Source organism: Carlito syrichta, unplaced genomic scaffold (genome assembly GCF_000164805.1).
Source record: "Carlito syrichta isolate Samal-C Ts95f unplaced genomic scaffold, Tarsius_syrichta-2.0.1 Scaffold143150, whole genome shotgun sequence".
Classification (NCBI taxonomy): domain Eukaryota; kingdom Metazoa; phylum Chordata; class Mammalia; order Primates; family Tarsiidae; genus Carlito; species Carlito syrichta.
Window position 1 is genome coordinate 48,938 of NW_007087246.1, and position 13,414 is coordinate 62,351.

Genomic DNA, 13,414 nt, shown 5'->3' on the forward strand with positions numbered 1-13,414 from the left:
CTACAGGCACACACCACCACCTTGGCTAATTTTTTAATGTTTTATTTTTTGTCGCGGCAAGGTCTTGCTATATTATCCAGGCTGGTCTTGAACAATGGAACTCAAGCAATCCTCCCACCTTGGTCTCCCAAATGCTGGGATTACAGACGTTAGTCACTGCATCTGGCCCAATATTAACCTTTAAAAGTTCAGTTTTTGGCTGGGTGCAGTGGCTCATGCCTATAATCCCAGCACTTTGGGAGGCTGAGATGAGAGGATTGTCTGAGTCCATAGTTTTGAGACCAGCCTGGGCAATTTGATGAGACCTCATCTCCACAATAAGTCAAAAAATTAGCCAGGCATGGTGGCGCACACCTGTGGTTCCAGTTACTTGGAAAGCTGAGACAGAAGGATCACCTGAGACCAGCAGGTCAAGGCTGTGGTGCCCGTGAGTGTGCCATTGCACTCCAGCTTGGGCGACAGAGTGAGACTCCAACTAAAAAAAAAAGTTTCAGTTTTTAAGCTCTGTGCTGTCTGTAAAACTCATATAGTATTGTGAATTTATATTATAAATTTATAGCCCCACAGAAATTTTCTACTTAAACTTTCTGGGTAAGATTTTTTTGGGCTTTTTTTTTTTTTGAGTTGAAGTCTCACTTTGTTGCCCAGGTTGGAGTGCAGTGCTCACGGCCACCGCAGCCTCGACCTACTGGGCTTAGGTGATCCTTCTGCCTCAGCCTTCCAAGTAGCTGGAACCACAGGTATGCACCATCATGCCTGGCTAATTTTTTTATTTATTGTAGAGATGGGGTCTCGCCAAGTTGTCCAGGCTGGTTTTGAACTGCTGGGCTCAGGCAATTCTCTTGCCTTGGCCTCCCAAAGTGCTAGGATTACAGGAGTGAGCCACTATGCCTGGTGTGAACTCTTAACTCTGTATTTTTGTCTAATTGTAAAATACAACGATTATTTCTCAAGCTCCAAATGTTATTAGTTACTAGTAAAATAATGAATGTGTTATAGGTGTGATCTTATAATTTCAACATGTAAAAATGTAATTATATTTTAAAATTAAGGTTTTAGAGTCCTAAGCAGGATAATAATGTTGTTTGCCATAACAATATCCCTCATACATATGTATGTGTATATACATCTCTGTGTGTATGTGTTTTTTATAAAGAGAATGAACTTACTTTACATTTTTCTTTCTAGTTTACAGAACTATTCATTTTTCCATTTTTGTCATAAACCACATTGATTTACAAAGGTTAATGTCCCATAATGAGTTTGTATGATCCACATAGGTGGATCAGGACTAAAAACAAACAAAAAAGCTCTGATAGAGGTCAGGCATGTTGACTCAGGCCTATAATCCCAGCACTTTGGGAGGCTAAGGTGAGAGGATTGCCTGAGCCCAGGGGTTCGAGACCAGCCTGGGCAACTTGGTGAGAACTTATCTCTACAATAAATAAAGAAAAATTAACTGGGCATTGTGGCATGCCTGCAGTTCCAGCTACTTGGAAGGCTGAAGCAGAAGGATCATCTGAGCCCAGCAGATCGAGGTTGTGATGGCTGTGAGTGTGCCACTGTCCTCCAGCCTGGGTGACAGAGTGAGGCTTCGACTAAAAAATAAATAAATAAATAAACAAAAAGTTCAGAAAGGTGTAAGATAAATGCAAAGTTTACTCTTATAAATAGTAAAAGACTAGGAGCCATGGCTCACGCTTGTGATCCCAGCACTTTGGAAGGCTGATGCAGGAGGGTTGCTTGAACCCAGGAGTCTGAGACCACCAGCCTTGTCTAACATAGCAAAACCTTGTCTCTACAATACATAAAAAAAAGTAGCCATGTGTGGTGATGCACATTTGTAGTCTGAGCTTCTTGGGAGGTTCAAATGGGAGGATCACTTGAGGCCAGGAGGTCGAGGCTACAGTGAGCTAGGATTGTGCCATTGCTCTCTGGCCTGGGCAACGGAGAGAGAACTCGTCTCAAAAGGACAAAAACAAAACAAAAAAGCCGTAAAAGATAAATGGAGATTGTCTAACACGAATTTTTACATTTTACTTTTACATATGTCACCGGCATTGAACCAGAGAGAGGTTAATCCAACAGGATGGTCCATGTTTTGGGCCTGTGCTTCTGTCCATCTCATAACGGAGATGAGTAAAGGTTTCTTTTCATGTTAGCACGTTAGCAACTAAACAAGACTGCCAAGTCAGGGCTAGGAGCCAAAAGCCTCTACCAGGTATATGTTGTGGGTTATTAGAACACTATCACCTTCAAACTGAAAACAAACTCAAACAATTGGATCAAGCTATGCACATGTTTGTATAACCACAGCAGAATCAGGAATTATTACAAATACCTATCACCATGCACCGCATGGCTACCCAAGACAGCTATAATATTCTATTTCATTATATATTCACTAGCTAGATGATCAGTGCTGACATTACATTTTATCTCAGGATAAAACAAACAAGTAATTATAGGTTTAATCAAGATTTTTAGTTAAGACTCATCACTTTATGAAAGCAAAAGGTTAACAAAACTAGACACTACCTTTTATTATTTTTTTAGTCAGGGTCTCACGTCTCACTCTGTTGCTCAGGTTGGAGTATAGTGGCGCAATTATGTCTCACTAGTGCCTCGACCTCCTGGGCTCAGAAGATCCTCCCACCTCAGCCTCCTGAGAGGCTAGGATTACAGGTGTGTGCCACCACACTTGGCTAATTTTTTAATTTTTTAAAATTTCATGTAGAAATGAGGTTTCACTATGTTGTCCAGGCTGGTCTCGAACTCCTGGGCTCAAGCAATCCTCTTGGCTCTGCCTCCAGAGTGCTGAGAATACAGGCATGAGCCACCACACCTGGCTAACAAAAGACTTTTGGAAGGTTCCATCCCCCAGTCAGGATGCACTTGTCCTTTGATGGTATCAGGGCCACAGACTTCACTGGCCACATTGTGAAGGAAACCTGCATCAACAGGACCTGTGGAATACAAAATAGGATTCTGATAAATCAACTAAACAAATTTCACACAGAAACCTAATTTGGATGGTCAGATGCATTGTCGCTCACAGTCAACAAAAAAATGGAACTTTCCTCTTGCAGGGTCAATGTTGCCTCCTTAGATATTCTCTACAGATATTTATTGAACGTAACCATAGTAATTGATCTATTGAGCACACACCCGCATGTGTTTTTGAGCACACTGAAAGGTTTTTGTTTGAATACACTGATTATATTTGAATATGAGTATATTCATGAGACTCTTAAGCCACTCCATGAGAGCTCCGTCTGAGAGACACAATATCCTTTAAAACAACACTGCAAATATATTCACTATGCTTGTATTTTTTCATGATAAAAAAATAGAAAAATTTGGACACCACAAATAATAAATAAAATGGTTACCTGTAGGAGAGGAAGGAGACAGGATAGACGGGAAGGGGTAGAAGCTATACTTCTCAGGGTATACCTTGTTTTGTATACTTAACTCTAGAATTATGTGAGTGTTTAACATGAAACAAGTTTAAGTTAACATGTATTGGCAATTTGTGTCTTCCTTGTTTTTTGATCAGTCTATCTAGAGGTTTATCAATTTTATTGATCTTTTCAGAGAATCAGTTTTTGGCATCACTGATTTTTCTTGAATGCTTGTCTGTTTCCTATTTTGTCGATTTCCTCTCTTTCCTTTCTTCTACTTACTTTGAGTTTAATTTGCTCATCTTTTTCTACTAACTTAAGGTGGAATGTTGATTTTATAAATTTCTTCTTTTCTAATGCAAATATTTGCATGTCTATAAATTTCTCTCTAAGAAGAGTGTCTGTTTGAGTGTGGGAAGGCTTTGTTTTCCATTTTCAGATTGCAAATTCAATTTCTTTAAGACATACAGGGATATTCCGATTGCCTATTTCTTCTTATGCAAGTTTTGGGAATGTGTGTTTTTAAATGACTTTCCAACGAACACCCTGGGTATTTAATGAGTTCCCTCCACCCAGGTTGCCTAGAACTCAGACCTCTTTGAGTTCCATATCAGCTGTGGGAATTGTTCAGCTCTCGGCCATTTGAGGGTTGTCCTTTGCCTGCCTTTCATGTCTGGACGCTACGTACGTACATGGCTCTCAGAATGTCACTTCTCCCAGGTCCTCTCAGTGGACAAAGCTAGGGGATGTAAGTGCATATCTGCATCCATATGTGTATCTATATTCACTTTCTTTCTTTTTTTTTTTTTTTTGAGTCAGTCTTATTCTGTCGCCCAGGCTGGAGAGCAGTGGCATGCTACTCATGGCCACCGCAGCCTTGACCTACTGGGTTCAGGCGATCCTTCCTCCTCAATCTTCCAAGCAGGCATGTGCCACCATATCCAGTTAATTTTTTTTTTTTTAGAAAGTATGATTTTTTTGAGAGGACAAAAAACTCCCAGAGTGGGAGGGGACCCGAAGGGGTTGGCCTAATTTTTTTATTTATTGTAGACATGCAGTCTCACAATGTTGTCCAGGCTGGTCTTGAACTCATGGGCTCAGGCAGTCCTCTCACATCAGTCTTCCAAAGTGCTGGGATTATAAACATGAGCCACCATGCCCGGCTCTATATTCACTTTCTTATCTGTCTATATTGAATACCGTGATTCAGATGACACCTCCAATTTCAGCCCAACCCCAGTCTACATTGTGGCTTTCTCTCCTTCTATAGTTGGGTTTGATTTTTTACTTATTTTTAAAAATTAAGATGGAGTCTTGCTATGTTATCCAGGCTGGTGTCGAACCCCTAGTCTCAAGCAATCTTCCCGTCTTGGTCTCCCAAAGTGCTGGGATTACAGGCATGAGCCACTGCACCTGGCCTCTTTTCATGTTTGTAACTTCTTTCTCTGACAGTGAGAAACTCAGCTCCCATTATGTTTGATATATTAAATGACTTGATGAATCCCCTTATGTGGAACCAGCCTCTTATTGCTGCTACCTCCCTTCCGCAGGTGGATGCCTTCCTCGCCCTTCTTGTGCCCTGTCTCCCTGAAGGGTCGCCGCCCCTTCATGAAGCCTCTCTCACCCCTCACCTCATGCAGCTGGATCTCCCCCTGGCAGTCCTTTCACCCCGTTCAGACTCCAATTCCCAAACCAGGTTGCCCCTTGGTGCGACAGCATCCCCCCCCACCTTGCTAGTGTTCTCACTTTTTTTTTTTTTTTTTTTGAGTTGGGTTCTCACTGTGTCGCCCAGGCTGGAGTACAGTGGCCTGCTCACGGTCACTCCAGCCTTGACCTGCTGGTGTCAGGTGATTCTTCCTCCTCAGCCTTCCAAGTAGCTTGAACCACAAGCATGTGGCACCACACTTGGCTAATTTTTTGGTTTATTGTAGAGACGAGGTCTTGCCAAGTTGCGCAGGCTGGTCTCGAACCCCTGAGTTCAGGCAATCCTCTCGCCTCTGCCTCCCAAAGTGCTGGGATTACAGGCATGCACCACTGCGCCCAGCGGCTCTCACGTTCTGTACCATGCTGCCTCCTTCTTATTCCTTCTTGTGGAATGCTTCTTATCCTACTCTAATTCCCCAAGTCAAGCTGCCCCTCCATGAGCACCTTGCAACCATGAGCATCTAAGCAACAGCACTGGATTTTTCTGGAAGGAGAGGTTGTTCTATAATGTTTAATATTATTGGACATAAGATGTTAACTATATTTTCCAATTCATTATGCAATTAGTAAAATTTTATATCTTGTTCTTGTATCCAGTGATTTTGCCAAACTCATATTCTTAGTTCTGGTATCTTTACTTTCTTTCTTTTAAAAAAACACTTTTTTTTGAGTTGGAGTCTAACTCTGTTGCCCAGACTGGAGTGCAGTGGCACTATTACGGCCACTGCAGCCTCAACTCACGGGCTCAGGCGGTCCTTCTGCCTCAGGTTTCCAAGTAGCTGGAACTACAGGCATGCATCACTGTGCCCAAATTTATTTATTTATGTATTATAGAGGTCTTGCCAAGTTGCCTAGGCTAGTCTTGAACCCCTGAGCTTGGGCAATCCTCTCGCCTCTGCCACTCAAAGTGCTGGGATTACAGATATGAGCCACTGAGCCCAGTCATTTTTAAAATTTTTACATTTTTTAGAGTCTTTGTCTCATTCTATTGCCCAGGTTGGAGTGCAACGGCATGATCCTGGCTCACTGCAGCCTTGACCTCCTGGACTTAAGTGATTCTCCTGTCTCAACTTCCCAAGCAGCTGGGACTACAGGTGTGAAACACCCTGCTTGGCTAATTTGTTTATTTTTGTAGATTTGAGGTCTCATTATGTTGCACAGGCTGATGTCAAACTCCTGGGCTCAAGCTATTCTCCCGCCTTGGCCTCCCAAAGTGCTAGGATTACAGGCAAGAGCCATGGTGCCTGGCCTCTTTCTATTACATTTTATCAGTGGTTGCTGGTGGTATGTAGAACACTACTCATTTTTAATATAGGTTGATCATTTATAATTCAGGTTGAGCATCTCTAATCTGAAAATTCAAAATGCTCCAAAATTAAAAACTTTTTGACTCTTCCACAGGAGGCCTACACGCTGCCTTTTGTGTCGCCACCATGTCTCTAGTGATCCTTGAGAATCTCCAGCACGTTTCACAAGTACTCAACACCAACATCAATGGGTGGCTGAAAATAGCTTTTGCCATCACTGCCCTTAAGGGTATGGGTCGAAGATATGCTCATGTGGTGTTGAGGAAAGCAGATATTGACCTCACCAAGAAGGCAGGAGAACTCACCAAGGATGAGGCAGAACGTGTGATCACCATTATACAGAATTCATGCCAGTGCAAGATCCCAGACTGGTTCTTAGACAGACAGAAGGATGTAAAGGATGGGAAATACAGCCAGGTCTTGGCCAATGGTCCAGACAGCAAGCTCCGTGAAGACCTGGAACGACTGAAGAAGATTCGGACCCATAGAGGGCTATGCCACCTCTGAGGTCTTCTTGTTTGAGGCCAGCACACCAAGGCCACTGGGCATCGTGGTCGTACTGTAGGTGTATCCAAGAAGAAATAAAGTCTGTAGGTCTTGTCTGTTAATAAATAGTTTATATACCAAAAGAAAAAAAAACTTTTTGAATGCTGACATGATGCTACCGGTGGAAAATTCCACACTTGACTTCATGTGACAGGTTGCAGTCAAAACACAGGCACACAGAATAGTTCATTCAGTGTCCCCAAGGGAAAAAAGACCCTCCCAGCCCCTTTCAGCTGTGGCAGAGCTTTGCCTCACGTGTCTAGATTCCCTCACACAAGCATGGCCACAAAGGGCACAAAATGGCATGTGTGCAGGCCAGATGCTTAGCAACATCTTCTCCAGGATGCCCGACGCAGGGCCAAGACCTACATGGATTGCTCACTGTATTTTCCCACTTCTTCTCTGCTCTGTGGTGTAAAGATATTGTCAAAAATGTCAAACAGGCCAGCTGCTACCCCTGTGGATAACAGTAATTTTTAAAAAGCGCACGTGTTTATCTATTGCACAGAAAGTCAAACTGTTGGAGAAGCTGTGTGGCGGTGCAAGTGTGAAACATCTTACAAAAGAGCATGGCCTTGGAATGCCCACCATATGTGACCTGAAGAAATGGAAGGATAAACTGTTAAAGTTCTATGCTAAAATCGATGAACAGAAATTAATGAAAAAAAAAAAACAACTAAAAATGAAGATCTTCACTGTGTATCAAAAGAATGGATCGGTCAGTTTCACAATGAGCACACACCACTTGGTGATATGCTGACCATGAGACAAGCAAAGATCTATCACTATGAACTGAAAATTGAAGGGAATTGTGTATATTCAACAGGCTGGTTTCAGACATTTAAGAAAAGATATGGCATTACCTTTTTTTAAATTTTGAGTTGGAGTTTCATACACATTGCTCAGGCTGAAATGCAGTGACACACTCACGGCCACCCCAGCATCGACCTGCTGGGCTCAGGTGATCCTTCTGCCTCAGCCTTCCAAGTAGCCAAAACTGCAGACGCGTGTTGGCTCAAGCCTATAATCCCAGCATTTTAGCAGGCTGAGGTGAGGGATTGCCTGAGCCTATGGGTTCGAGAACAGCCTGGGCAATTTGGTGAGACCTCATCTCTACAGTAGATCAAAAAAATGGCACTATATTTTTAAGAATTTGTGTTGATAAAGCATCCGCTGAGCAGGAAATTTATTGGCAAGGAAATCACTCATGAACATCTGACACCAGAACAACTCTGTAATGCCAGTGAAACATCACTTTTGGCTGGGTGCAGTGACTTATGCCTGTATCCCAGCGCTTTGGGAGGCAGAGACAAGAGGGTTGCCTGAGCTCAGGAGTTTGAGACCAGCCTAAGCAACATGGCGAGACCTTGTCTCTGCAATAAATAAAAAAAAAAAAAAATTAGCCAGGTGTGGTGGCACACACCTGTAGTTACAGCTACTTGGAAAGCTGAGGCAGAAGGATCGCCTGAGCCCAGTAGGTCGAGGCTGCGGTGGTCATGAGCAGTGCCACTGCACTCCAACCTGGGTGACAGAACCCAACTGGAAAAAAGAAAAGAAGTCTATCTTTGATTGGGTAAATGGACATGAATTCTTATTCTGTTATGAGTTACACACTGATCTAGGCTTCCAATAAGCCCATCACAAAGCTTCACCATGTTGTCTGTAGTCATTTTTTCTGCTGTGTTGACATCTTCACCATCACTGTTATCACAATCACCTTGCTACAGAATCATTTCGGCTATTGCATCATCGGTCAATAAAATAAACAACTGGAGCCTCATTATCAATGTTAAAAACGTCTTTGATGGACTCTGAAGATACGTATTTTGCATATGACAAGTCAAACATCATTTTTTAATCACTGGACATACAAAATCCTTCAATGCCACCACCTTGTTCATCATCAGCATTGAACATAGTCACAAGCTAGGGTGTACTGGGCACACACAACTGTCATTAGGCATCACGTTCCAAGCATTGGAACAGTATAAATGGCATCCTGCTTGCTAAATTCCTTTTGAAAACTTTCCGTACCCACATCTCTGTTCACTGCTGCTAACATGCTGTTTAAGGAAGTGTTTTCATTTTTACTCTTCTCTGACCTAAGGATGCCCTAGTCACATGACTGAATTAATGAAATCATATTTGGGGGAAATACATGGTATAAACACTGTTCTTGATAAGAATTTCAGAGCCGGGCTCGGTGGCTCAGACTGTAATCCCGCGCCTTTGGGAGGCTGAGGTGAGTGGATTGCCTGAGCCCCCAGGTTCGAGACCCGCCTGGGCAACTTGGCGAGACCTCATCTCTACAATAAATCAAAAAAATCAGCCGGGCGTGGTAGCGCATGTCTGTAATTCCGGCTACTCTGAAGGCTGAGGCGGAAGGATTGCCAGAGCCCAGCAGGTCGAGGCTGCAGTGGCCAGGAGCGACCACTGCACTCCAGTTTGGGCGACAGAGTAAGAGTCCAACTCAAAAAAAAAAAAGAATTTCAGGCCGGGCTTGGTGACTCAGCCTATTATCCCAGCACTTTGGGAGGTTGAGGTAAGTGGATTGCCTGAGCCCAACGGGTTTGGGACTAGCCCAGGCAACTTGGCGAGACCTTGTCTCTACAATAAATAAAAAATTAGCCGGGCATGTTAGCGCGTGCCTGTAGTTCTGGCTACTTGGGAGGCTGAGGCTGAAGGATTGCTTGAGCCCAGCAGGTCGACGCTGGGGTGACCGTGAGCATGCCACTGCACTCTAGCCTGGGCGATGGAGTGAGACTCCAACTCAAAAAAAAAAGAATTTCTGCAGGAAGTTGGACAAAACAGTTGTCAAGGAGTGAAAAAAAGAAGAAAAAAAAGAAAAAAATCTTGCAATTGTCATCCAGCCCACCTACCCTGCAATGAGCTTGAGTTGCTGTATAAAACATTTGCGAAACCAATTAGAAAAGGTGTCTCTAGTGATCCATGCCTTTTGCTGTGGTTGTTTTATTTTTCATTTTTATTTTATTTTATTTTTTGAGTTGGAGTCTCACTGTTGCCCAGACTGGAGTACAGTGGCACGCTCCCAGTCACTGCAGCCTTGACCTTCTGGGCTCTGGCTATCCTTCCACCTCAGCCTTCCAAGGAGCTGGAACTACAGGCGTGCACTACCACGCCTGGCTAATTTTTTATTTATTGTAGAAATTAGGTCTTGCCAAGTTACCCAGGTGGGTCTCAAACCAGCGGGCTCCGGCAATCCACTCACTTCAGCCTCCCAAAGTGCTGGAATTACAGACTGAGCCACCAAGCCCAGCTACTGTGGTTCTTTTTAAAGAGATGGGGGTCTCACTATGTTGTCCAAGCTGGATTCAAATTCCTGGATTCAAATGATCTTCCCACTTCAGTCTCCTAAGTAGCTGGGACTACAGACTCACACTAATGCACCCAGCTATTCACTTCCCAAAGTGCTGGGATTACAGGTGTGAGCCACCATACCCAGTCCTAAGAGAGATTGCTAACATAAAAACTGTTGTCAATGAGGCAGATAACTCTGTAGGAAATATTTTGAGAAACCATCCAAAAGACTGCCTCTTCATCCCTAGAGGACCCACCCCCTGGTCCCTCAAGTGTTTCTGATGTTTTTTCACACCTAAAAAAGTAAAATATAGTGTACAGTAACCTTTTAATCAAAACACAGCCTTGTAGGCAGAGACTGAAAGCCTGCTGTTGCCTCTTATAGCCGAGCTGTTGCTGAACAGCTGATGAAGGTATTCTGGTGATGCTAGTCTGCTGCTTAGTTACCTGAATACACTGTTTTTTTCCATTGTAATAATGGCATGTCCTATTTTTTTACTAAGTACTTATGGGTGAATAAACGTGAAAACAAAGTTTGCTTACTGGTAGCATACAAGTTCAGATTCAGAAATGTTGGTGACAACCACAGATTGTCCACATAGGTGACTGAGATAGTGACACCTTTGCTTTCTGGTGCTTCAATACACAAACTTTGTTTCATGCACAAAATTATTAAAAATATTGTATAAAATTACCTTTAGGCTATATGTATAAGGTGTATAATAAACATAAATGACTTTCGTGTTTAACCTTGGGTTCCATCCCTAAAATTCTTATTATACAAATATTCCAAAATTTGAAAAATATCTAAAATCTGGAACACTCTGGCCCCAAGCATTTCAGATAAAGGATACTCTGCTTATGTATGATCCTGTATCTAGCTGCATTGCTCAGTTTACTTATTATAGAGTTTTAAGGTTGTTTCTTTTGGAGGAATTCAAATAATGACAGCTTTAGCTCATCCTTTTTGCTGCTTATACTTTAAAAAAATTATTGTTTTGGGTTGGACATGGTAATTCATGCCTGTAATCCTAGTACTTTGGGAGGACAAGGCAGGAGGATCACTTGAGCCCAGGAGTTCGAGACCAGTCTGGGCAACATAGCGAGACCCTGTCTCTACCAAAAAAAATAATTAGCTGGATGTGGTGGCACATGCCTGTAGTCCCAGCTACTTGGGAGGCAGAGGCAGGACAACTGCCTGAGTCTAGGAGGTTGAGGCTGCAGCAAGCTGTGATCATGCCACTGCGCTCCAGCCTGGGCAACAGAGCAAGATTCATATATATATATATTGAATATATATATATTTTAATTGAATTAGTTAACATCTCCAGTATGATGGTTGCTTTTTTCACTACTGTATCCCCAGTACCTAGAGCAGTGCATGGCACATAGTATGTGCTCAGTCAATGCTGAATTAACAAAAAATTGGATTGAGCTTAGTCTTATTGAATTATTCAAATCCTCATTTATTTGAGGTTGAGAGTTCGTCTGTATTCAGAACTTATTCGTTCTTCCTGACAGCTGGCATTCACCTTTCAGGTTTATATATCTAAAGGCATAGATCAACTGTCTATGTGTCTCTGCCCACAAGCTTCATGTATTATTCAAAAGTTACTGGAAAAAGCAAGAGAAAGGGTGGCTTTTGTTGTGTCAATGTTCCACATGCTCAGGAGCCAGGTTGAAGTACGGGTTTGGATAGAGAGAGGATATGCTGTTCACAAGTCGGGGACATGGCACTGTGGGAGGAATCAAAATGTGGGAGGAATCAAAAGATGCTGCTTTAGCATATGGCTTATTTTGAGCTAGAGGTCAATGAGAATCAGCAGATGCAGATCTTCTTAGTTTTCCTAGAGCTTCCCCTATTTGACTAAAAGCAGAAACGTCTGAGGAACAAGGGCTGTCATACATTTTTGTTTATTTTATTTATTTTTGGTAGCAACAGGGTCTCACTATATTCCCAGGCTGGATTACAGGCATGAGACACATGGCGCCCAGCCCCAAGGAAGGTTTATGGCCATGAAGAAGAGGGAAAGTTGGCGTGAAGATGGACCAGCACAAACAAACCTTACTCCGTTAGTTTCCTCCGGGTATTTACCTTCCCACAGTTTGCTGCCCAGGAAAGCCCAAAACTCTCTTCCTTTTTCATGTCACTTCTCTGCAAGTTTATTGTTCTTTGCTGAGGCAAGCCTAAGTTCTTACTCTCCTTTTGCGTTAGTCTCACTGAGGTTTCTTTCACATGATGAGCGCTGCACAAGTTAATAAGTTTCTCTTTGTTTTTCTCTTGTTAACCTGTCTTTTGTCAGTCTAGTTTGCAGAGCTCGTGATGGAGAATCTAGAAGGGAAAAGGGAAAAGTTTTTTCCTCCCCTACATCTGTAACATCCAAAGTTTAGGCTTGGATATTTAATTCAGCATCTTGTGGACCCCCGCCAGACTCTGGCTGCATGGCTGAGAGGAAACGTTTGATCACAGGCAGTGGGGGATCACCAAAGTATATGGAAGCCCCCAAAGTGGGAAGTTTCAGGGACTCCAGATATAGCAGGGGAAACATTGGCTTTGAACCTGAGGGAAACTTCCAGTAAAATGCTTATCTGTCTTCTTGGTCTTATGATTTCTAAGCGTCTCCCATTATGATGACGACTTTGACCACTGTTTCTTAAATTTTTCATATATATGTATATATATATATATAAACACACACACATAAGCACATTTGTTTGTTTTTGTAGAGATGAGATTTTGCTATGTTGTACAGGCTGGTCTTGAACTCCTGAGTTCAAGCAATTCTCCCACCTCAGCCTCCCAAAGTACTGGGATTATAGTAGTGAGACACCGCACCTACCGTATGCATACATTTTGATTATACTTTTTTTTCTGAGTTGGAGTCTCACTCTGTCACCCAGACTGGAGGCAGCCTCCACCTGCTAGCTCCGGCAATCCTTCCGCCTCAGTCTTCCGAGTAGCTGGAACTACAGGTGTGCGCTACCACGCCCAGCTAATTTATTTATTTATTTATTTATTGTAGAGATGAGGTCTCGCCAAGTTGCTCAGGCAGGTCTCGAACCCGTGGGCTCAGGCAATCCACTCACCTCAGCCTCCCAAAGTGCTGTGATTACAGGCTGAGCCACCGAGCCCAG

General features: G+C 42.9%; 1 pseudogene across 1 annotated transcript; it reads left to right on the forward strand.

Moving 5' to 3' along the window:
- Window positions 1-6,483: 6,483 nt before the first annotated feature.
- LOC103251592 lies at window positions 6,484-7,044 on the forward strand (annotated as a pseudogene). Its single transcript, XR_503729.2, has one exon. The product of XR_503729.2 is annotated as a 40S ribosomal protein S18 pseudogene (transcript).
- The last annotated feature ends 6,370 nt before the right edge of the window (window positions 7,045-13,414 follow it).